Source organism: Pinus tabuliformis, chromosome 7 (assembly GCF_031772625.1).
Source record: "Pinus tabuliformis cultivar Carrire ecotype Pingquan chromosome 7, CPIR1, whole genome shotgun sequence".
Taxonomy (NCBI): Eukaryota; Viridiplantae; Streptophyta; class Pinopsida; order Pinales; family Pinaceae; genus Pinus; species Pinus tabuliformis.
In genome coordinates, this window is record NC_142293.1 from 209417002 (window position 1) to 209442708 (window position 25707).

The 25707-nt window shown below is 37.8% G+C and overlaps 1 long non-coding RNA gene across 1 annotated transcript in view; it reads right to left on the minus strand.

Annotated features, from left to right (window-relative positions):
* Positions 1 to 724: 724 nt before the first annotated feature.
* The window catches only part of LOC149246596 (uncharacterized), a 297794-nt gene continuing 272811 nt past the window's right edge, over positions 725 to 25707 (minus strand). The window contains exon 3 of the long non-coding RNA XR_016265575.1: positions 725 to 933. This is a non-coding gene — a long non-coding RNA (uncharacterized LOC149246596). The remainder of the gene's footprint in view (positions 934 to 25707) is intronic.

The window sequence follows — 25707 nt, forward strand, 5'->3', positions numbered from 1 at the left end:
CTTGTGTTTGCCCTTTTACCTCAAAAAAATTCGTTTAGGACCTCAAAATGGCTCTGGAAGTCCAGAACCCGAAAAAATGCCAAATATAGAAAACTACTGAAAGAAAATAATGTTGGGGGTCCAAGTGGAACAGGTAGGTGGCCACCAATATCCACCTAGATCATCTATACCTTTTAGGGAATCATATCTTATTCCAATCATAGGATTTTTACCGTCCAAAAAACTAAACATCAACCATTTCTAACAATCAATAGAGAAAAAAATACATGTACCTATGTTTTGATGCTCACAAACCAAGGCACTAGAATTGTGTTATTAAAGTAATTAATAAAATTGAACTATTGCATACCAAAAAAATGTTGAAGGTAAGGTGCACATATTTGGATAGTGTAAGCAATAAGTAAAATTGTACTGAAATGAATTCTTTGCATGGAAATGAGTATTTTCTAATTTAAGTTTGAACCCATTTGTACATCTTTTCAATAATTAATCGAGAATTTAACAAAACGTAAAGATTATGCTCCATTGGTTTGTAGTCTTAAAAGTTTATTTTTTTAGGCTGTGTTAGGAATATAATAATTTAGGTTCTAGTTGATTGATTTTCATTAGTGTTTTCATTGCAAAATTATGATGCAAGCAAATTATGATTTCTTAAGCCTCTGGTCTAACATTTTTAATATGAAAACAATCAATCCCAAGTATTGTTTGATATTAGATAGCTTATGATACAATTACAAAATGAAGACAACAATTTTCAAGTAGAAAATCATTCAAATACATGCATCATTAGCATAAATCAATATTTTGAACAATATTACTTATTGAACATTAAAGCACTTATTTAGCCGAAGACTTCAATTGATAATCTTTTGCGAATAATGCAAAGCGCTCCAAATCATTTCGAAGAACACTTTCAACCACAGGAGAGAGTCCCTAGAAAAAAAATGTACATAGTGAGTTACAAACATTCCAAACGACAACAAATGTACACATTACTACAAGAAATTAAGTTTGAAAACCAATTTGGCTACATTCAAATTCCAGTTACTCAAGGATTTCATTTTGTTAATTACATCATTGGCAGAAGTCTAAGAAAATCAAATTGGTTTGCAAATATAAACACCAACTCAAACTTAAACAAACTCAAAATCCTAACATACAACACATTTTTAGATCATTAGATAAGAAATTGGAATAAGCTTTTAAAAGTTGTCAATAAAAACTTTTGTGTTAACATATATATATATATATATATATATATATATATATATATATATATATATATATATATATATATATATATATATATATATATATATATATATATATATATATATATATATATATATATATATATATATATAACAATTAACACCTTCCACCCATAAAATCTAGGAGCATAGAACACCCATTCATTGGTTGTTAGCTTAAAATATCGAAAAAGGTGCATGCACAACTAAGGTTGTCAGTTGTAGAGGAAAATGCGTATTTTAGTATGAAGTAGTGCCCATTCTTTGCCACAAGAACTTTAAAGCAGTTACAAACAATAAAAAAGACAAGATTGTTTAGTTTTTATAAGAAATGTTCACAAGCCTAGTGAGGACTCAATGGTAATTTCATACTTGTTAATAACTTACATGATTTACCCAAAGGTATATGACATTTATACTTTGACCTTATATGGTCTAAATATCAGTATCATTGAGTAAAAATACAAAGACTATTAAGATATCAAGTCAAAGATAACACCCACTTGATTTCTACATTTCATACTAGCTTTAAATGGCTCTCATGGCACCCTTAGAGAAATGTCCAAGTCTAAAGTTTATTATAGGCCTAGATTGGGTTTTGTCAATCATCTCTTTTCTAGGGTTAAACTCAATCATATATTTTTTTGGGTGTGCTAGTGTTTTTCCTAAGGTTTAAACCCTCCTTCAAGCAAGCACATGGTTTCTACTATTTCCTAGGGTTTCAACCCTCCTCCAAGGTTGATGCATTTTTTCTAGGGGTTTTAGGGGTTTTTTTTAGGGTTTAGATCCTTATTTAAGGCTAGCATTCTCTTCTTTCCTATGTTTTGAAACAAAAGGTGGCACAATGTAGATTTATTTTTTAAGACATTAGTGCCCTTCTTTCTCTTTGGCCTATAAGGGTGAACTTCAAAGGAATTTACGAAGACTTCCTTTTGTTGTTGTTGAACCTAATATACTCATCTTAAAATGTACATCTGGTTGTGCACTCCACATATGGTACCTTTCTCTCCATTTATTGGCAATCACATAGTGAAGAAAAAGTGATTATTTGGTCAAATCAATGGATTATAAAGGACATAGATGATGGTTTTAAGTGGTTGCCTCAAATATTATGATATGAGGTGTCATTTGCGGCGTTTTGAATTGGTTCATTCCATAGAGTGATTGGGCACTATTCACCCACTAACTTTATTTTAACACCTTTATGGATAAGCTTTATGAACCTAACATTAACCAATTCCCCCATACCCCCTTTTTTTCTAGCTTCTTGGCACATTTTCAAGTAAGGAGGGCCCACCACATGCCACCATTGCTTGTAAAGACTACTAGAATTATGTTAGGTGCTAGGATTTTCTCATTCTTGAGTTACTTCATGGTTACCTCCAATCCATCCCTCTCAAGGTCTTTGAAGAGATAGTTCTTCTCAAGAGCATCAAATCTATAGGAAAAAATCTAATGGGAAAGCTCCATGGAAAGATTTGTTGGATTCACAATTATACTTGGGGGGGGGGGGCGTGGGGGGTGAATTAGTATAATACAATTTTCTACTTATTTAAACAATTAAAACACTATGAAGGATCAATCTTATAAATTGAACATGTAACACAAGATATGCATGGAAACCCTTATGGGAAAAAACCAAAAAGCATATTTATATGAAAGATATTATAGGCCCAACCTATTGTTACATCAATTTGTAGGCACCAACCTACAAGCGATACCAATCTATTAGAAAATCAGAAAGGCAAAAGATTTTTATTATATTGATAATTACTTGTGATATTCTTGTAGTTTTATTATCTTCTTTTATATTATTCTTTTATGTTAGTTTCATCAAGAAATCATCAAAACAAAACACGAATATCAGTGACACCATATGTAGGCACTCAGCCAGGACTAAAACCCTTCTATAGGGGAAAACCCAGTCCAACTCTTCCACTAGTAAATCAAATTGAGATAGACCAAGACCCTAGACCCAAAATACCTTCCTCTCCACCCATTCAGCCTTTCAAGATGATTCAACAAACTCCAGAAGTCTCTTCTTGTCTAGCAGCTTTAGCCCAACAACAATCCAGAATTTTGACCCCCAACAACTTCAGAATTTTGGTCGAGCTACAATCCAAAATTTCCACCCTCAACAACCTCAAAATTTTGGTCCTTCTAGCAACCCATTGCACCTATTTTGTCACAAGTCCAAGCATGCAGTTGTACAAAATTTTTCAAAGTTCAGAATCATCAGCCAACCAGTTTGTATATCATTGTAAACCAAATTTATGCAAATTGTAAATGTAAATGATGTTAGTACGACAATTTAATTTTGTAACAACCTAGGTAAGCCTATGGTTTTGGCAACGAATTTCATCCTAGGAGATTTTTTGTCTCACTGCATTATGTGTGTTTCTAAACACAGATAATCGGCAAAGTTTTTCCCTCCATCTTAAACCCCAAAGCTAGGGTGGAATTCATTGGCAAGGTCTTAGGTGAGTCCTAGTGTTATATCTAGTCTTTGTAAAAGTGGTTTGGGAATAATTTAAGTTATTTGTCTACATTATTTTATTACAGATCACTTGGTCTACTAGATCATATTGTATTGTAGAATTTGGTAAATATTACGAGGTTCTATAACGAATCGGTATTCCCCTTTTGAGGTTTGAATTTGTAATATCTAATGTAAATAATATTTTAGTGCATGGTCCCTCACAATCAGCACCATGGCTAAAGGGTGGAAAAAATAATTAATCCCCTCTTGTGTCAATTAATTAATTTTTCTAGCAAAAATAAAATTAAATCCTAAGCCAGAAAATTAATTAATTTAGAGTCAAAAAAAAAATTTTAGAAAAAATAATTTCTCTAAGTGGAAAATGACCAAACAATTTGTGGGTCAAAAAATGTTAATTTTTCGAGGTCCCCCACCAAGGAAAAAATGGATTTTTTTAAGAAATATTGAGCCCTTGGACCTTGGTGGTTAAGTCAAAGTCAAATTTTTGAGGAAATTAATCCAAAATATTAATTTTTGGATTAATAAAAAATGGTTTTTAAGAGAAAAAAAAAAATTCCTCAAAAATAAATATTTTCAAAGGAGGAGATTAAAAGATGATCAAACATTTATCAACGGTTGAGATTATTTTGATGGGGAACAAGCCAACTAGCTGTCATTTTGCTTCTATTTGGATATCTTTGGTCAGTGTAAATTTTGTAATGCTGGTATTGATCAATTGATCTGTTGGAAACGTCTGAATATCATAATAAAAGACTTAGGGGTTCATTTCATGGTGTCCTTGTCTCATTGATTTGTGGTACATGCTAGTTATCTCTTAATCCTATGTTGTGCTTAATTTGTATATAAGCTTGTTATTCATTTGTCAATGATAAGAAAATTCTACTGGTAGATTTTGGGTCTATGTTAGGTGATGTGATTCACTATGTCTAACAAATTTGTTTGAAGAAATATTATAGAGATCTACAGGTACACTAGCCCTTGGGTTCCAAGTTTACAGACTATGGGCATGGGCTAACCATGTTTGGGCTCCGGGAAATTTATGTGATTTTCTTACTTCACTAAGACTTTGGTTGATAACCTAACTTTTGAAAATACATTGATCCATTGTCATTATTTGAAAAAATAATTTTCTCAAAAGATTTTATTTACAAACATTGTATACTTGTATATATCTTGTAAATAATTTTTTGCATATAATTTTGTAGAATTGATTTTTTTCTAACCGTTGTTTTGCAATAACTAGAGTTTGGGATTTTATTTTAGATTTTGTATATATTGCTTTTTTTGGGAAATTTTATTTTCATTTGTGAAGGTGAGATTCAAACTATTCAAGAAGAGATGATGGAGCTTTTAGCTAGATTTAGGCCCTTGAGGGTAAGATCTAGTCTCCTTTTAATTTGCAAGGCCAACATTTAGCAAATTCATAGTTATTTGGGCGATTATTGAAGATCTAAAGCAATCGTTCATTTTTTACAAGGTTTTGATATTTTTCTAGGCCTCCTAAGCCCATCGTGATCCCTTCCAGCCCTAGTTGATGCCTCTTCTTCCTCCTTTAGTGAGCCACTGGCCTATTTCTACCTCTAACTCCTTGTTGTCAAGCCCTAAGGGCATTTGAGCCTTGATCGCAGACATAATTTGGCTTCCTAGGCCTCGTCGTGAGCCGTTTATCCCCTGTCGTAGGCATTTCCAGGCCTCTTAGGCCTGGCCACGGGCCTTAGCGACCTCCTCCCCTCCTCAATCAGCCCTACTCCTCCCATGTTTCCCTCCTCTGTTGTAGCCTCCTATCCCCTTTTACTCCTTCAATTTCCCTTATCCCTCCTCCCTCACCTTGTCACAGTCCCCAAGGGACTTTCTTCCCTTGGCTGCGACCCTTTAGGGATTGTGCAGGCCTCTAAGGCCTCCTTACCCTTGACGACAAGCCCTAGTGGCCTCTGTTCTGTTAGCTGTAGGACTAATAGGCTTTTCTGCCCTAGTCCTTTCCTTCTCCTTGTCTCATTTTCCCTCCTTTCATTTTTGATTTGGATGTCATTGAAATTTCTGAGCTAAAACTTGTTGTTTCCAAAGATATTGATCATATTTTTGTGGTTGTAGGTAGCCTCTCAATTGGATAAATTTTGGACAAGGCTTCTAGTCATCAAGCTAGCCAAAACATCAATTGGTTTTCCTCTCAAAACCCTTATTCTCCTCACTGTTTAACTTACAACTATTTGAACATTGCATTAACAATGGTATAAGATTCATTTAAGTTCCCTAAAATCATTTATAAGTTGTCTAGCACATTGATAAGTCATTGTCAATAATTGGATAATAACCTATTTGGCTTATTTCATGATTTATTGATGATTCTCATACTCGTTTCAGACAGCATGCTAAGGTATGATCCTAACAGTGACATAAGAATTTGTTGTAAATACTTGGGGGGAGGTGAATCAGTATTTCTTTTCAATTGTTATTTTTACTAGTTAGATCACTTATGATTAGAACACCAAATGAACAATAAAAATAAATACTTTTATCAATCTCAATAAATCAAGTACAATTTCTGTGTAGGGCTCCAACCCTAGATGAAGAGAACTATCTTCAATCTCCTAGGCTCCAACCTATATTTTGTGAAGCACCAACTTGGACTTCCCAAGGCTCCAACCTTCTCAATTTGAGGCACCAACCTCTAGGTCTCCAACCCTATCTCTGGTACAGACACCAACCTTGTCTCATTGAGGCTCCAACCCTTAGCTTTACTTCATCAAGATATGTTTGGCTATACTTCATGGCTCTCAATCGTCTTCTTCACCGAGCCCTATCAATCTTCAGCTTCACTATAGTCTTCACTTTATGTCATTAATGGAAACCTTGCTCTCTTCACATGAAGGTGTCTTCGTTGTCCTTCATGGTACCCAACCAATGATCTCCAAGATACCTCATGATGGCTAACGCATCATGGTCTTCAACATTATCTTCAAGATCTTCAAGGTGTCTGCAAAAGGCAGTCCAAGTTCTATACCTTCTCTAAGCCTCTTTAAGGGAATCTTAGAGAACTTTTCGAGGGAGTCTTCACAGTGTTTTTCCCAACAAGAGATTTCTCCACAAGCTCTTCAATGGGTGCTTCAATATTTCTTCAAGATCTCTTCACTATGCTACATTAAGCTTGCTCCACTACACCATTCTTCATCACCCAATCTAGACCATCAACTTTGCACCATACTCCACCATCTATTTTGCAACAATATTCTTGCACCATGCTGCACCAGTACTTCACCAACACTTATTCACCACAACTCACCAATTCTATACCATCTATTCAGCAACAATATTCTTACACCACACTGCACTAGTACTTCACCAACACTTCTTCAACACATCTCCCCAATTATGCACCATATATTAAACAACAATATTCTTGCACCATGTTACATCAGTGCTTCACCAACACTTCTTCACCATAGTTTCACCAATATTTCAATACCCACAATTTTGGGCTACACCGAGACTATAATGCCTACTGATCTAGGCTCCACCAAGATCACAACACCCAATTTTATGTTTTCTATGCATAGTATCATTAGGTTACTTCATTAGATCATCATCTCCACTCAAGCACTAAATTGTACAATGTCTTCACCATACTATCTTCACAGTAAGAGAGGCACAGTACTTATGTCTACATGTAGGGAGAGGCACCGTTGCTCAGACCACCATACGAACTCTGTCCCAAGATAATAACTCTGTCTGTAGTCAAGTATGTAGCAGACTTATAGATACACCATAGCAAAAAAAGGTTAAGACTTCAGTTCACAACAGATGTACCAGTCCGAGGGTTAATTACTTAGCCTGCAGTCAAGTTTGGGGACCCTTTCCATAGCTTGGAGATGAGGACTGGAACAGTCTACAAAACAGTCTTCAACCACCCTAAAACAATCTATAATCCACCATAAAAACAGTCTGCAATTCACCATAAAACAGTCTGCAATATGTGCTTTAAGGTGGCTGGTTATGTTCTTTAGTTCACGAGATGTGAACTAATCTTTGTCTCTAAGATCTGTATTCTTCACCACAATTCTGAACTGAATTTATACTTATCCAAATGCACATAGGTTCATATATATAGTTGTTTTCCATAATTGAAGGGACACATCTATTGAATGGGTATGTTATGTCTTAGTGAGCCTACATGAGTCGGCTAGCAGACTTTGGTCAATTTTGACATATGTTATTTTCAAAAATTAATATCTCCATAATGGAAGGGAGTTAGGGGCTGAGTGAGGGCTCGTTGGAAAGAGGAAATAGTCCTCTTCAAGATGGTGAAGGAGCCAATGTGATAGGATGCATCCAAGGTGACAAAAAATAATTTTTTTTGTGACTGTTCTTGAAATTTTTTTAGTGCAGACCATGGGATGACTGTTTTGGAATTTTTAATGTGCATGTTACACAAAAATATCGTCACTGTGATTATTTGTAGTCAGTATGGGTCTATCATCACTTGTACTGTCCTCCTAAGAAAGTCTAGGACCTCAACTCTTCAAATCAAGCTTTGGAAGTGGGAGAAAGACATTAAAAATCAATGTAACTTTGGTTCTGCACTTTCTCTCATGGTCACCTGCGGTCCCGCACCTTCTGTGTACAAAAGTTGCGTACCTACCCACTCTGTTCCTAACGGTGCAGGTGCAGACCCCTGTGAAAGTCAAAAGGCACAATTTTTATCTTAAAAAACTCACTTTGGGTTAATTCTAGAGTTTTCTAGAAGGAATTTTGATGTGGATTGTTTGCTCTGAGGTGGTTCATGCATCCCAAAAGAGAAGGAGCTAATCCCTTGACTAAAGGAGATATCCCTTTGAAGGAGGGCTTTATCCCTTTGAAGGAGGACCTAGTAACTTCCCTCCATTGCACTATAAATACAGGCATTGGGGTGAGGACTAGAGAGGTTAGAAGCTGAACACTTTGAGGGTAAATGCTGGTGAAATTGAGACTCTTTGGTTGAGCTTGAGAGGAGAGATCACATACCTCTTGGTTCCATTGGAGAGTGAGTGAAACTTGTCAAAGGAGAGGAAACATCTTGTTGGACCCTGGGAGGAGCTTGTACAACATCAAGGCAAAGGTTGTAAGGTTCTTCTTCTTTCGAATTAATACAATCAAACTCATTTTTCTCAACAAGTATCTTATGTTATATGTTTCATGGACTCCTCGACTTTCATGTTAAATATGTTTTATGCAATTGGTTTTTCATGTGCTATTTAATGTGTTTACAGATTCGCGAAAAGGAGCTCATTTGGATCAAAGGAGCGAGGGCATCCACAAGCTTGTGTTGGACGAAAGGTAGACCCTAAAAAATTTGTTTGCTATTGTTAATTAAAGCATATTTAGAGAAAGATAGTGTCTGGTTGGTCTGCTTGTCGTTAGTTCTTCTTTGGATTCTAGGAAGGTCTATCTTGTCCGCAAGATCGACTCATTCCATGCGACAAAATGGCGACTCCACTGGGGATTTGATTGTTTTCTTTGTCTATACTTTGACCTGAGAAACTGTTTTTCCTATTTCTTTTTTTGACTTGATGATTGTGGGATTGGATGAATTTAGTTAATTTTGAGTTAGTTTTCATTTTTCATAGTTTTGGGAGAGGTACGCACCCTCTGAGTTAGGCACAGTGCGTACCTGTACGCACTTTTCCTTTGTGCACAGAGCATAGACGCACCTGTGTAAACAGGTTGCCTGCATACCCTGTCAAAAACTTGAAAAATTTTAAATTTTCCTCTTTTTATCAGTTTAGAATTTGTTTATAGGTTTTAGCCATTGCCCAGACCTGCTTGTTCCCTATCAAAAACTTTGCTTGGTTTGATTTCATTAGCATTAGGGTTTTAGGTGGAATTCCTAGGAATTTTGCTTGTTGGGTTTGTTTTTCGTTTTTGGTTGTGTAGTGGATCTGAGGTTAGAAGCCCTAGGGACCTCAGATTACCTTGGTGTCTATTGGTCTTCTTGTGAGTCTGACCATTTATGAAATCTCCCTTTGTTGAGGAATTCGCTTTGAGTTTTCTCATTTCAAAATTTCGAGAAGCTTGTAGTTGAAAGTTTGGAATTTTCATTTTTACAAAAAGAAAATGAAAGATTGGTTGTTTTTTGACTAATTGTGATTCTGCATAAATTAGTCCTTAGCTCACATTTAGCTAAGTAAAACATCCTCAAAAAGAGTTTTAGTAGGCTTTGACTTCACGTAGCTTTTTATAGTTTGTAGCTCTCAAAGTTAGTCATTTTCATTAGTTTTGAGTGTTTTATTTACAAAAAAAAAAAAAAAAAATCTCTTTTTGAAAAGTTTGTTTTGTAGTGATTGAGTGCTCTGAAAAGAAAAGGGAAATTTGTGTGAAATAGCCAGTTGTCTCGTTTTTGAGTGCTTTGGAAAAGGATAAGCTCTTCTTTTAATTTGTTTAATTGAGAAAGATTTGTGTTAACAAAGTATTTTCATTCTCAAACTCTTTCTTAGTTTAGAAGTTCATCGAAGAGAAAAGATTGTTTAAATCATCTTAGGTGCATCTTTTTAGTGATTTCGAGTCGAGTCTTTACACCACGAGTTTCATCTCCACCACCTCTTGACTTAAACAACAACCACTAAAATTAACTCTTAAAGTAAAATTCACTTAGTAACATTTTATTTCTAGGGCTCTGATACACCAACTTAGCTTAGGCTAGTGTCTTGGAGTAGGAGAGTAATTAACTCTCCAAGACAGTAAAAACAAACAAGTAGCTGTATCTTGTGGTAGGAACAAATCCAATTTTTGCATTTATGCTCTAGGAAAGCTCCTCTTAAAGTAGAAGCACGAGATCGTGTCCGAACCAGTGTGGGAATCAATCCTTCCTCATTGGGAACGACGCCAGATATTCACGTATTAAAAATGGTAAACCTCGGATTAACCATTGTCGAGGAGCCTGGGGTCACTTGTTGGTAAACCTTGGATTATGTCAAGGAGCCTTCATGGGGATTGAGCTTGCTACTCTGCCCTTGCGTGCGTATTGGATCGTAGACTGTTCCCCCAGGTGTATTTGTCTCAGTTGGTAGCCTTAGTGACCATATTCTTTAGGATTCTTCCTAAGGTGACAGTGGTGGGAAGAACCCACTGTACCTTGAGCAGACGTCGGCTAGACTCACTTGGATTTTCTGGGGGGTTCACTTCACTCGAGACGGTTAAGTGGAGGAACTTGGTCCAGTCTATTCATTAAGTAGGTTGCCGGGGTAACTGTTCCAACCGCCATTTCTGTACTGAATTCTGTGATGTTGGATTTCATCACCAACTAGTGTTTTCGGTCCGGAAAGTTACTGTTTGTGTATGTTTGATCTCTAGATTCTTTAGGCGTGTGGTTCAAATTTGTTTGTTTCTTTAGAGGCTTTAGGTGTTTTTCATTGAGATTTTACTTTGTTTGCGTTTGAAGTAGTTAAAAAATTTTAACTGTGGCTGAATTACCAAGACAGTCCTGTAGACTTCGGGGCCAGTCTCCTGAGTTTGTAACCGTGGCTGATTTACTGAGGAAGTCCCGTAGACTTCGAGGCCAACCTCCTGAAGAAGTCCCGAGCCATCTTGAAGGCTTGAAAGTCCTTGTAACTCCTAGTGGCAGTAAAGTTGGGTCACCTGAAGAAGGAGAGTCTTCGTTGGTTGTTCATCCTGATTACCAAACTATAGAAACAGGTTATAATCCTGAAGCTATTTCGGTTTCCGAACTTGCTGGTAGCTTTTCATCTACTAGTGATATAGGCGAAGAACCGGAAATATTTGAACCTGTTACTCCAACATCAGGGTTTGTCTCTCCAACTTCTAGTGCTCCTAATTCACCTAGGGTAGAAAGAGTAATCACCGAAAATCTTCCTTCTGGTTTGATAGCTATTGAAGAACTTGCTCCAGAAGAAGAAGTAGGCATCCCTATCCCTGAAAATAAAGCTGTTATTGATCTAAGGGAGCGTGAATCATTTTTTTACAGTCCACCTAGAAGTACTACTTGGTATCTTTCTTTAACTAATTATTTGGAAAACCCAGTGTTAAGCTTTTCACCACCTCGTGCTCCTTATCAACCTAGGGGATTTTATACTCCCGTAAATATGTCAGGTCAGTCGTCCATGTTTACTCAATTTCCTGAATCTTTTTTGTACGACGGTCCTTCTGTTCCCTCTAGGTATCAGTCACTTTCTGGTACTTTCTCGGGATCATCTCCTCAACCCATTGAACAAGGGTTATTCAGTGGAAGCAATGGTGCAAAGCCATTGAGTGTAGAAGACATTATTATGATGTCAGGTTCTATTCCCAATTCTCAACCTCAAGGTGGCCAATTACCACCTAGGGGGCAGCCTCAATTAACGCCTGGGGGGCAACCTCAAGGTACACAATTTGCATCTGGGGGGCAACCTCAAGGAGAGTACGTGCCTACGGTACAATACGTTCCTCAAGGTCAACCCCAGACTCAATATGTACCCCAAGGTCAACCCCAATATCAATTTATACCTCAAGGTCAACCTCAGTATCAGTACGTGCCTCAGGGGTATCTACCCCAAGGTCAGTACTCGAACCAAGGTTTCCAACCACCCCAAGGTCAATATTATGTTCAAGGGACGGGAAATGTACCTTTCAATTATCAAACCTACCCTCAACCCGGTTATGGTCCTCAATATTCTCAACCGGTTATGGGTCAGTACCCCGGAATGAACATAGTGTGAGATCCATCGCAAACTCAACAGGTGTTGCAGCCAAATGTACAATTTTCATCTCAAACTGGACAACCCTTAGTTTCTGGTTCACCCCAGCAACCAGTCCAGTCTAGTATTCAAACTTATGTACCTTCGGTAGTTTCTCAGTCTGGGCCTACTACGCCTCGTAATCCATCTCAAATGACTGCTGCAACGGCCGCAACATCTGTTCAATCTACCCCACCTACTTCTGGAGTATCGACAGCTCCGGTTTCTACTGTTCTTGTATCTACTCCTCAGACATCTTTACCACCGTCTGGATCCACGATTCAAACTATGGTTCAGATGCTTGTAGGACAACCTGGTTTAAGTACGGTTGTCACAAGTCAACCACAATTCACTTATCAACCGTACCAGGGACAGTACCAATTCGGTCCTATTGTCCAGCAGCCAGTTTATCAGTATCAACCGTATCCTGGGTACACTTATCAACAACCACAACAACCCCAGTACGGTCCAGTTAATCCTGGTTTTCCAGGAGGATACAATATCCCGAACGCGATTCCTATTCCTAGTTATCCTGGATATCCTCCTCCTGGGGTTGGTCTCATGACCTAGAGTTTTAGGGATCCTAATCGGCAGCTACCGTTTATCGCAACTTTGGACTTACTAGACTTATCGCGCCTAATGAACGATCCAATTAATTTAGAGAAAGATTTCGGCGAAAATCATTTTTTATGTTATCGTCATTATTTCGCCTCTTCTAATTTTATCTATGGACCTCAGTGTAGCTTTTTCTACTTATATTGCTTTTCTATTTTACTATTTAACTCGCTATTTTTATTGTATTTAACTGTATACATTACTCTATACACCTATTTTTTCCCTTTTATTTTCTTACTTTATTTGTTATTATTATTATTATTATTATTATTAATTTTTATTAATTTAGTTATTTTAATTTATTTTTATTATTATTTTTATTTTATTTATTTATTTATTTATACTATTATTTTTATTTTTTCTTTCAGTTTTGTTTTATCCTCATTTGGTTATTCAATTTAATTTTATTCTTTTTATTTTTTATTTTTCGTATTATTTGGTTATTATTTTAACTCACTTATTAATTTTTAGTTTTAATTAATTAATTTATTATTATTATTACTATTATTAATATTATTATTACTTTTTATTAATTAATTTATTTTTATTTCTATTCTTATTATTTATTTTCATTTAGGTATTTATTCTTTACCTTTGGTCATTCAGTTAGGTTTTATTCCCCCTTTATTTATTACTTGATTACTTGATTTGTTTTTATTATTATTATTAGTAATTATTATTAATTTAGTTATTTTAATTTATTTTTTATTTTTTATTTTTATTTATTTATTCATTTATACTATTATTTTTATTTTGTCTTTCAGTTTTGTCTTATCTTCATTTGGTTATTCAATTTAATTTAATTTTTATTATTTTTCGTATTATTATGGTTATTATTTTAATTCACTTATTATTTTATTATTAATTTTTAGTTTTAATTAATTAATTTATTATTATTATTATTAATATTATTATTACTTTTTATTAATTATTTTATTTTATTTCTATTCTTATTATTTATTTTCATTTAGGTATTTATTCTTTACCTTTGGTCATTCAGTTAGGTTTTATTCCCCCTTTATTTATTATTTGATTTCATTATTCTTAGAGCTTTATTATTATTTTTCATTACTAAGTTTTAATTTTTATAAATTAATTAATTAATTTATTTGTTTTATTTTTATTTTTACTATTGGTATGCGTTTTATTCCATTGATCCATGCGCGTTTTAACTCTTATTTATCTGTTCTCATTTGTTTTATTTTATTTGATTGTGGATTTATTTTATTTTTATTTCGTGAGTTTTTTATATATATTTATTTGTTTAATTTGTTATTTTTATTATTTCATTCTCCCTTAATTTAGTCTTAGAAGTAGTCTGTTGCAACTAATTTTCTTACTGTATTTTGATCCTGGTCCCTTGGTCAATATTAGCGGCTGGTCAAACTAGCCGTTGGAGGCTTCGCTCGGTCTATATAACATGCTACGCTAGATCTGTTCTTCAACTTGTCCTGACGATGAACCACACTGGTTGGTTCGAAACGCGTCGACAAATGACTTTCCATGTGATTTTCGCCGAAATCTTTCTCTAACTTAATATGGATCACAGAAGCCTAAACTCTATTATTGATCCAATTAATTATCTTCCGTTTTGGCTGCCAATGCCGAATAAGTTGCCCAGTGACATTCCCAAGTTCGAAGGTAAATTTGGAGAGGACCCGTCGAACCATGTGATGACTTACCACCTCTGGTGTGCATCTAACTCCATCACAGATGATTCGATCCGTCTTAGACTTTTCCAGCGCACTCTAATTGGTCTCGCGGCCAAGTGGTACATTGAGTTACCGCGAGACACTTTTTATAATTTTAGTCAGTTAGCTACCTCGTTTTTAACTCATTTCCAGTTGCCAGTCCGATATGACAACGGCACAGAATTTTTAACTTTGCTAAAACAATCGACATCCACGTACATTTCAGATCATATTCATGAGTGGAGACGTCGACGACGTTTAGTGAAGGTATTTATTCCGGATCAAATCTTGGCTGAGTAGTTTGTAAAATATTTGTTGCCAAGGATCACTGAAGATGTTGCTAAAGCCGGAGTTGTTACTGAGGAGCAAGTGATTGCTCAAGCACAGTACCTTGACTTGGTCTATACTCAGTTAGGTACGTTACACGAAAAGATCCCCGATCTTCCCAAGTCAAATCAAATCACCGCAGCTCCTTCGGGATCTCATGCCGCTGACGGTATGATTGGTACGGTTAACACTAAAAGTAAGAAGAATTCTTCCAAGAATTATTCTCCTATCATAACCTTGCCTGATTCCCCGATAGGAGATTCTTCTGCAGATGTTTCCGCCGATATTCACGTTGTAGAATCATCTACGACTAAATCAAAATCCGGTGGAAAGAAGAAAGGAAAGAAGAACAATAATACAGACAAAAGTTCAAAAGAGAAATCTGAAAAGGCGGAATCCAATGATGAAAAGCGCAAACCTTGTTATCCATGTCTCATTTGTGACGAAGAAGATTTTACAAGAGACTGCCCTCATCGAGCAGAGGTTGTGAAGATCGTCAAAGGTTCCCAAACTCCTGCTGTTTTGAAGGATCCATTTCCAAATCAAGATAGCAAGATGATAGGTTCTTCCTCGAGTGCCAATGAAGAACCCATATTGATGATGTCCCATGTAAGGATTGCGACTCGATCTCAAGATTATGGTAGTAAAAGTCCTGTTGATGGCAAAGAAGCATAATCTTCTCATATTAATCCATCAACCTCAGCTCCCGGTTCTGATCCACTACAGATCGAGAAACCTAATCCAGACTTAGTAATCAAACCGCCCGCCAAGGGTATACTTCGAAAGTCAGCTTTCAATCTGAATGCGAGAGCGGCTCAGAATTATAGCATTGTTGAGGATTTAGCTGTTTCACCCTCAACGATGTCGGCTTTGGAAGTGCTGCAATCATGCCCAGCACAGCGTAAATTACTTTTGTCAGCTATAGGAGTTGTTGACGTTCAGGACCCGAACCTAATAATCTTTGATCTAGAAAATAGTACACCACGTTTGCCTCATCAAATGGCTTTCCAGATCCCAGTGATAGTCAAAAACATGCCTATTCATCGGACTATAATTGATGAGGGAGCCTCAACGTGTATTATGTCGGTACAATGTTGGAGATCGCTTGGTTCTCCTTCACTAAATCAATCCCCGACAATTCTTAAGGCCTTTGATGGCCGTGGGTTTCATCCTTCTGGCATTCTACAGGATTTGCCTATAGGGGTTGAAGGAAAAACCGTTAGTCTAGATGTGGAGGTGGTTGATGCCCCTCTAGACTACAACCTTCTCTTGGGTAGAAGTTGGTCTTGCGCTATGACAGCGGTCGTTTCATCGGTCTTTAGAGTCATAAAGTTTCCACATAATGGAAAGATCATAACAATAGACCAACTGCTTACTTTTCATCCGACCCAGCCTCTTCGGAGAGTATTCAGCATGTCGGTAAAACGACTATCCCATATAAGGATGTTGGAGTAGGATTAGTTAAAGATGCCGGTTTACTGGGAACTTTTCATTTTCCTCCAATCAACGCATCATCTTCATTTGCAACCATTCATATGATTACATCAGACACTATTTTTTATGACGATCCTTGGATCGTTCCTTTTGAATCTAAAATAGACTCATTTGGTAATTCTATGCCTTTGAGTCCATATGAAATTGCCTATGAAGCTGTGTAGTCTTTTGCCGACCTGTGTTCAACCGAAAATGACTTAATGAATGTGGTCGATGAGGAATCACTTTTCACATCAACCTCGGATTTAACTACGTTTTCTGAACTTGTTCACTCTGATGAGCAAATTCGTGAAATCCTATGTGTAGATGATTTACCATGGGAAGATCTCCATCACAGATCTTCGTTTTTACCTGAGGATGATCGTTTTGAAAATGATTTCTCATCAATATTTACAACTGAATATGTCAAGGAACCTCAGAATCCAATGAAACATCCCGATTCAGAGTTAAATTTGGGAAACATCTCTTGAACTATTCCCATTGACATTTCGGTTAAGCCCGGAATTGTTGAGAACATTCATATAGGTGCCTCGTGTACAGATGACGAAATCCAGTTATATAAGGCCCCATTTCAAGAATTCTGCGACGTGTTTGCCTGGTCCTATGAGGAAATTCCAGGAATTGATCCCGCGATTGTTGTTCATGAGATAAAGACTTACTCGGACGCTAAACCCGTCCGGCAACGTTTGCGTCAGATTCACCCACGAAAAGCTGCTGCAATTAAAGCAGAAGTTGAGAAACTGTTGAAAGCAGGTTTCATTTATCCGATCCCGTTAACGGATTGGGTATTGAATATTGTTCCGGTTAACAAAAAATAGGGAACAATAAGAATATGCATCGACTATAGGGACATTAATCGAGCTTGTCCAAAGGACAACTACCCAACTCCCTATATCGATCAAATCATTGATGATTGTGCCGACAGCGAAATATTTTGCTTTATGGATGATTTTTCCGGATACAATCAAATCAATATTCTACCTGCCGATCAACCAAAAACGGCTTTCATTTGTCCATGGGGGAGATTTTCTTATTGCAAATTACCTTTTTGGCTCAAGAATGTCGGAGCAACTTTTCAAAGGGCGATGTCTTATGCGTTTCATGACATCAAACACATTGTGCAAACGTATCTCGATGATTTGCCTGCTCATTCATTACATCGAGCTGATCACCTCATCCACTTACGTGCAATATTTATGAGGTGTAGGCATTATCGTATTCGGTTGAACCCACACAAATGTGTCTTCTATATAGAAACGGGTCGATTGCTGCGATTTGTAGTTTCGAAAGCCGGCATTCATGTTGGTCCCTCGAAGGTCGAAGCTATTATCAATTTTCCTCCTCCTTCGAGTCTTCGCCAACTCCAAAGTTTGCAGGGGAAAGAAAACTTTTTACGACAATTCATTCCTAACTACGCTGAGGTTACAAAGGGTTTTACACGGTTCTTGAAACAAAATACTCAATTTTCTTGGGAGGAGATAGCCCAGAAATCTTTTGATGCACTCAAACACGCATTGACCCATGCACCATTGTTGCATCCTCCCAACTACAACCAAGATTACTTTTTGTATCTTGCCGCCTCCCATTCCACCATTGGAATGGTCTTAGTTCAGGAAGATGAATTCGGAATGGAACATGTGATATATTACCTTAGTCGAACGTTAAATCCAACTGAGCTAAAATACTCACATGTGGAGAAATTGGCATTGGCAGCTGTTCAAGCTGTCCAACGTTTTCGTCACTACATTTTACTATGCAAAACTACAGTCATTTCGGATTGCAACCCTATGATCTACATTTTGACTAAACAATTGCTAGGGGGCTAGTACTCTAAATGGATCGTTATCTTGTAGGAGTTCGACTTGGAGTTTGAGAAATCTAAATCTAAGAAATCTTTAGTTTTTGCAGAGTTAATGTGTGACTTCCCGCGTGCTGACACACAAACTGTGGCAGAGGAGCCCATTGCAGACGAATCTTTGTTTCTAATCAGCACTTTAGATCCGTGGTATGGGGATATCATCATCTATCTCCAGACCCAATCCTTTCGGTCAGAAATTTCAAAGTCGGAACGTCGGAAAATTCGCTTCCAGTCCCAACAATTCAAAATTATTGGAGATACTCTTTATCGCCGTGGGGCGGATTCTATTTTTCGACGTTGCCTAACTCACAAAGAAGCTGAAAGGGTTCTAAATGACTGTCACTCTGGAGCATGTGGCGGTCATATGTCTGGGTATGCCACAGCCCAAAAGATATTGCGGGTTGGCTACTTCTAGCCATCTTTATTTAAAGATTGTATTACGGCGGTCCGAAAATGCCACAACTGCCAGATTTTTGATCGTAAGATGCGTGCTCCACCCGCTCCTCTCCACCCTATAATTTCCGTTGGTCCTTTTGCCAAATGGGGTATCGATTTTATTACATGTAACCCTCACTCAGCCGGGGGGCATGCGTATATCATCCTTGCGGTAGATTATTTTACTAAGTGGGCCGAGGCGATGCCTACATTCGAGGCAGATGACAAGACAGCTGCAATTTTCGTGTTCAATCATATAATTGCTAGGTTTGGTGTCCCACAAGCAATAATCACTGATCATGGGCATCATTTTCGAAACGTTATGATGACCGAACTTACAGGCCAGCTTGGTTTACGTCACGATAGTTCAACTCCTTATTATCCACAAGCGAATGGTCTGGTTGAGTCCATCAACAAAGTTTTAGTTATCATGATCCGACGAATCATTGGGATTCATCGGTCGAATTGGCACAACATGCTATTTTCAGCGCTTTGGGTGTATCGAACTTTAGTAAAAACATCAACAGGGTTCACTCCTTTCCAACTAGTTTATGGTTTGGAAGCCGTGGTACCCATTGAGTGCGAAATCCCGTCACTGCAAATGGCCATCGAGTTACTTCCAGCTACTTCCGAAGAGGAAAATCGTTTGTTATACTTAGCTCAATTAGATGAGAATCGACGTGATGTTGCATTGGCGATCGAGACTCACACAAAACGTATGAAAGCTCAGTATGATTGGAATGTGACCCCTCGAAATTTTTCAGAAGGAGACCTAGTGTTATTGTATGATCAAGCTAATGATAAATTAGGTGCTGGAAAATTCATTCCTATGTGGCATGGGCCCTATATTGTCAAGCGAAAGCTCGCAAAAGGGGCCTATGAGTTGGTAGAATTTGACGGGGACTCTTTAGGTAAACCCAGAAATGGTCTTTACTTGAAGAGGTATTATGATTAAAAGAATGGGTATGGAGATTTTTAGTTAGGTTAGTTTTTCTTTCTAGCAAGTGTGTTTTAGTTGAAAAGTGTGCTTAGCTTAGAGAGTGTTTTTCGTCATTATTCCTGCTTATCTTGGTTTTACTCTTGATATTGCAGATGTCGATGCCTCTCCAAACATACATTGGATTTGCAGATGGTGCTTGTCATAGTACATGGAACATATCTTCCGCAACTTGGGTTATCTATTCACCCTCTGAAGAGTTAGTTTCTATGCATGGGGTAAGCCTCGGTCAAACAAAAAACAACATTGCAGAGTACAGTGCAGTGATTGAATTATTGTCTGAATCTATTTCATTTGGGATTCGGAGTCTGATAGTGAGGTTAGATTATGAACTCGTTGTATTACAACTTAATAGAGTGTATGCCATTAGAAATCCAGTGTTATTAAGATTATTTTTGAGAGTGCATCTCTTGGAACGTGAGTTTGATTACATTGAATATCAGCATATTCCAAGGTCTTTAAATACATTAGCAGATGCAATTGCTTCTCGAATGTTAAATAGACATTTGCAATAATCATACATGTGAATTTAAAATCATTCCATAACATGATTTACAAGATAAGATGGTAAGAGTGATATATATATATATATATATAGGAGTGTGTCAAAAAATACATCGTCTTTGATCATAGGTTGAAAAACACCTTATGATTGGCAAAAATGATAAGTACAAAAAACAAAAATGTCACATGTGCCCACAATAGGCGATCATCCTATCACTGGTGATGGTATCTATAAGAAACCACTGCCCGGGCCACCTTGCAAAGGAACCTCCTAAAAGGTCCCGGGACTCTAATCACATAGCGCTGAAGTCGACGAGGAATGTCGTCTATAGTGGTCTCAGGAATATCCCCTGTCAAGCGCTCAAGATGGCCCTTCAACTCGGCCAAAACCTCTGCTGATTCGTCCTGTGGGGCTGGCAAGGGTGAAACTGGTTGTTTCCTCTCGAAAGGCTAGAGAGCGGCTGGTCGTTGTGGACCCACATCTGCATTTTAAATTTTTACTATCAGTTTTGAGACGATGCAAGGAAAAAATAAAATAAAATTTAAATAGAAAAGTTGAAAAGGATTTTACCTGACTCGTCCCACTGCTCTCCTGCTGGAAGAGCCATGTCTGGGTCACCACGGAAATCTACCCCAGCGTAAGGGAAGTCCTGAATGGCAAAAACCTAGTTTTCCAACCATTGGAAATACTCAGGTTTGAACCGAGCAACCTCTGTCCTCTCGTCCAGGTGACGGGCCATGACTGCAACCCATCGCATCAGTTCGGGCTCTCGAGGAAGTCCAACTCCAACAGTAAGATGTTGTGGGATCAGCATAGGAACCCTCTCCAGGCCAAAACTCACGACCAAAGCCCCATAACCAAAGGTCTTTAGTCGTCCGCTCTTGGTCCTGGTCAGTTTGCCTTTCACATTGGCCAGCACAGCATTGCACCAGTTGAAGATGGTGCCTTGAAAACAATCAACTGCCATACGCATCTGGGATCCGGTGGAAACATGTAATGTAGCAGCTCCGCAAAGTCTGGTGACATTAAACGCAATCACCATGAGCTCAGGACGGGATATGGTTTTTATGTCTATCCCTTTGTCTTTAGCCTGGCTGTTGCAGTACTCTAGCCGGAGGCTATCGACAGACTGGCCACCTGGCCTAGTCCCGTACAGAGTCAAGTCCTCGCCTCTCTTAGGCAAACCAGTCAAGAAATAAATGTCCTCCAGCTCGATTTCGAGCCGGTGCCCGCCAATGAAGAAACACTAGTCCTGTATGCTCCACCTGTCAACCAGCCAATGTAAGAAATCTACCTGAGCCCTCATGCCAGGAATGGTCTAGAACTTGTACAGTCCACATGCCCTCAAAGCATCAAGTGAAGGCTGGTGATTCCATGCGGCGGTATCCACGTCCTCATGCTCCCGTTCGCGCCAATCTAGCATGATATATTCTCTGCATCAAGAATAAAGATTAATTAGATTGCTAGAAAAACTTTTGGTTGGTCCATTTTTGAGAAATTTTGGGTTCAAAACCCTTGCAGCGGGGTACGCACCCTCCACGTTAGACACAGTGCGTGGGTACGCACTTTGTCTACACGGAAGGTGCGGACCCCGAGCGTTTTCCCAATGGAGAAAAAGTCGGGGTCCGCGGGTCCGCAATGGTAAACCTGCGGACCCCCGTGCGCGGGTTTTGCGCCTAAAAACTCTCCCAAAAAACAAAATGAGGGGCTAAATCAAAAAACTAAACGGTTGAAAATGAAGAGTAATATGATGTGGATTACCTAGAGAAGACGACGCTCGATTCTGACGGTTGGATTTTCCACAATCTTCACGGGAAGTTTTCTAAGCAAAAGCACTATTTTCTCACCCAAACTCGAATGGTAAAAATGAATTGTCAAAACCCCTTTTTATAAGTTTTTTGAGTAAATGAATTGCAAATTTGCTTATGTTTCACTTTGAAAAGGTATTTTACGACATTTTTATCCATTTCAAACAGGTATGAGTAATGTTTGTGTCTTTGTGCAAAATACAGGATTCTTCAGGCGAAATCTATTATTTTCAAAGAAAAAACAAGTAGAGTCATCTTTAAGCCCTTTTCTGACTCCTAAAACATGAAAAGATTGCCGAGCGTTTCTTTTACACTCGTTAAAACAGAATTAAAAGACGGTCTACTTACAGCTCTTTTCCGATCGTAAAAATCATGAAAAGATTGCAGGATTTTTGTCGTTTCAAATTCGATATTGGTTATAAAACGACGTGTCGTTGATCACTTTTTTACTTTTTTGTATCAGTGACACTAATAACGAAAAGTACTCCTTGGTCGTAAAAGATCAAGCGATTCCCTCAAGTATTATTTTATACTTTTTCGGGCTTCGGAGACACAAATTTACGAAAAAGGTCAACCCTGGAGTCTTCTTAAGTTTTTTCAAACTCTCTAAAATTGAAAAACACCGAGTTTCTCCTATACTGGACTCGTTAAAATTTCACAGTAAAGGACCTATTCAATTAAAAACAAGAACGAACCACTCCTTCTTAGGGTTCGAATCTAAACTAAGTTGGACTCATCCGAAGGATGAGCTTATAATCAAGCAAATGTTATCTTCCTCCAGCTTGTAAAAAATAAAGAGGTACTTGCCAGAAAAGGTGGGGGAAAAGAGAGGAAAATGAGTCTGTTTGTCATACTTTGTAACCACTCTTGAACACGACACTTTTATTCACCTGGGTTGGGAAATCCTTTGCCTAACAGTTGATCAAACCACATTGAAAGTCTTCAACCGGTTTCTGGGTATTAACTTTGGGTCAATTGTCACCAAGCCATCTGTTGTGTCGTTATGTGTTCAAGAGGTCATTGCCAATAAGCCATTCATCTGTAAAATATCTGTCATCCATCTTCACCATCCTTGAGTCAGTCCTTGCAACTAAATTTCTTCAACTTGATCTATGATTTCGTGTTGTGGGCTTGCCTACGACGGATCACTTTCTATCGACATCAGCACATTATCTAGAAAGATGATCTAGGAATCATCAGTACCTTGAAATATGCATGCCTTAATGGCAGGTTTCTCGCCTTTGATGACAGTTTACATCATTGACTTTTGATCGAAGGATTCCCTGACATGTTTGACATCAACAAATCTACTCACATCTCATGGATTGTCTGACAATAGATAGGTTTTCTAGTTAGTTTTGATCTGAGTATGGGAATGCCTACCTCAGCGATGATATGATCTCATATATATATCTTGCATTGAATGTTTTTACAGGTTCCGACCAGGCTCTCCACAAGATAATCCTCGAAATGATAAAGTACTTCACTCTTCCTATATGATAAATGAAATCCTCATCTACTACAGACTCCGCACTTTAGGGGGCAATCTGTTACACAAAAATATCGTCACCATGATTATCTGCAGTCAGTATGGGTCTATCATCACTTGTACTGTCCTCCTAAGAAAGTCTAGGACCTCAGCTCTTCAAATCCAGCTTTGGAAGTGGGAGAAAGACATCAAAAATTAATGTAACTCTGGTTCCGCACTTTCTCTCATGGTCACCTGCGGTCCCGCACCTTCTGTGTACAAAAGTTGCGTACCTACCCACTCTGTTCCTAACGGTGCAGGTGCAGACCCCTGTGAAAGTCAAAAGGCACAATTTTTATCTTAAAAAACTCACTTTGGGTTAATTCTAGAGTTTTCTAGAAGGAATTTTGATGTGGATTGTTTGCTCTGAAGTGGTTCATGCATCCCAAAAGAGAAGGAGCTAATCCCTTGACTAAAGGAGATATCCCTTTGAAGGAGGGCTTTATCCCTTTGAAGGAGGACCTAGTAACTTCCCTCCATTGCACTATAAATACAGGCATTGGGGTGAGGACTAGAGAGGTTAGAAGCTGAACATTTTGAGGGTAAATGCTGGTAAAATTGAGACTCTTTGGTTGAGCTTGAGAGGAGAGATCACATACCTCTTGGTTCCATTGGAGAGTGAGTGAAACTTGTCAAAGTAGAGGAAACATCTTGTTGGACCCTTGGAGGAGCTTGTACAGCATCAAGGCGAAGGTTGTAAGGTTCTTCTTTTGAATTAATACAATCAAACTCATTTTTATCAACAAGTATCTTATGTTATTTGTTTCATGGAGTCCTCGACTTTCATGTTAAATATGTTTTATGCAATTGGTTTTTTAGGTGCTATTTAATGTGTTTGCCTTGTTTGTGTTTGCAGATTCGCGAAAAGGAGCTCATTTGGATCAAAGGAGCGAGGGCATCCACAAGCTTGCGTTGGACCAAAGGTAGGCCTTAAAAACCTTTGTTTGCTATTGTTAATTAAAGCATATTTAGAGAAACATAGTGTCTGGTTGGTCTGCTTGTCGTTAGGTCTTCTTTAGATTCTAGGAAGGTCTATCTTGTCCGCAAGATCGACTCATTTCGCGCGACAGGACCTGGTCATTTATTAGTGCAGAATTTGAGGTAGGGTAGTTAGGCTTCTTCATGTTTTTGCTTCTTCATCATAAGCTTATAATGTCATCAAAATAGACTTCATCCATGTCATCTTGATATGTCATAGTGTCATCATGTACTAGTGTAGTGATATGACATAGGAAACTTCATCATTAGGAATGTTTCAAGATAGTAAGATAGTCTTCCAACCATCATACGGGAACTTCCATGTCATCATCTAGTCAAGATTATGACATCATCAAAAGTATGGCTTCGTCAAGTATAATCCTTCACATCACGAAGTTGTATATTGGCACTTAGGATCTATATCATCAATCGAGGCACATGATTTGCACTTGGAAACATCATAGTTAATTCAAGTACTTCTTAGGGCTTCCTTCATTAGTGGTTTGATTTCTTCGTGACTTGACATATTAATTGATGTTATCCTAGTCAACCAACTACCAAGAGTCATGGCATCATCGTCTTGGAACCAAGCATCTCAAGAATATTGACATCTCAGTCAACACCATATTGACATGAATGAAAACCTTTCAACATTCTGTCCCCATTTGACGTCAATGGAAAACGGGGTTCCCAAAGTACTCTCCTTGTCATGTTACTTCTTTTCTAGTAGTTCTTCATAGGTATCTTACTCCCCCTGTCAAGGTTCTCTTCTTTCTGGCAATGTGGTTCATGATAGATGTGCTTACATTCCTTTATGTGATGAACCAAATCCCCTTGTTTGCAAAACCTCATCTAGCTCAGGAAAGATTACCTGCTTAGTGATCAAGTGGAAGACATCTTCAACAACAGTCCATTGGATAGATAAGAGATCATGTTCTTCAATGGAGTGTTCCTGAGAAATGATCTATCAAAGAATGATTGTCAATATAGCTCATCAAGGATTTCATAAGGCCCATTCA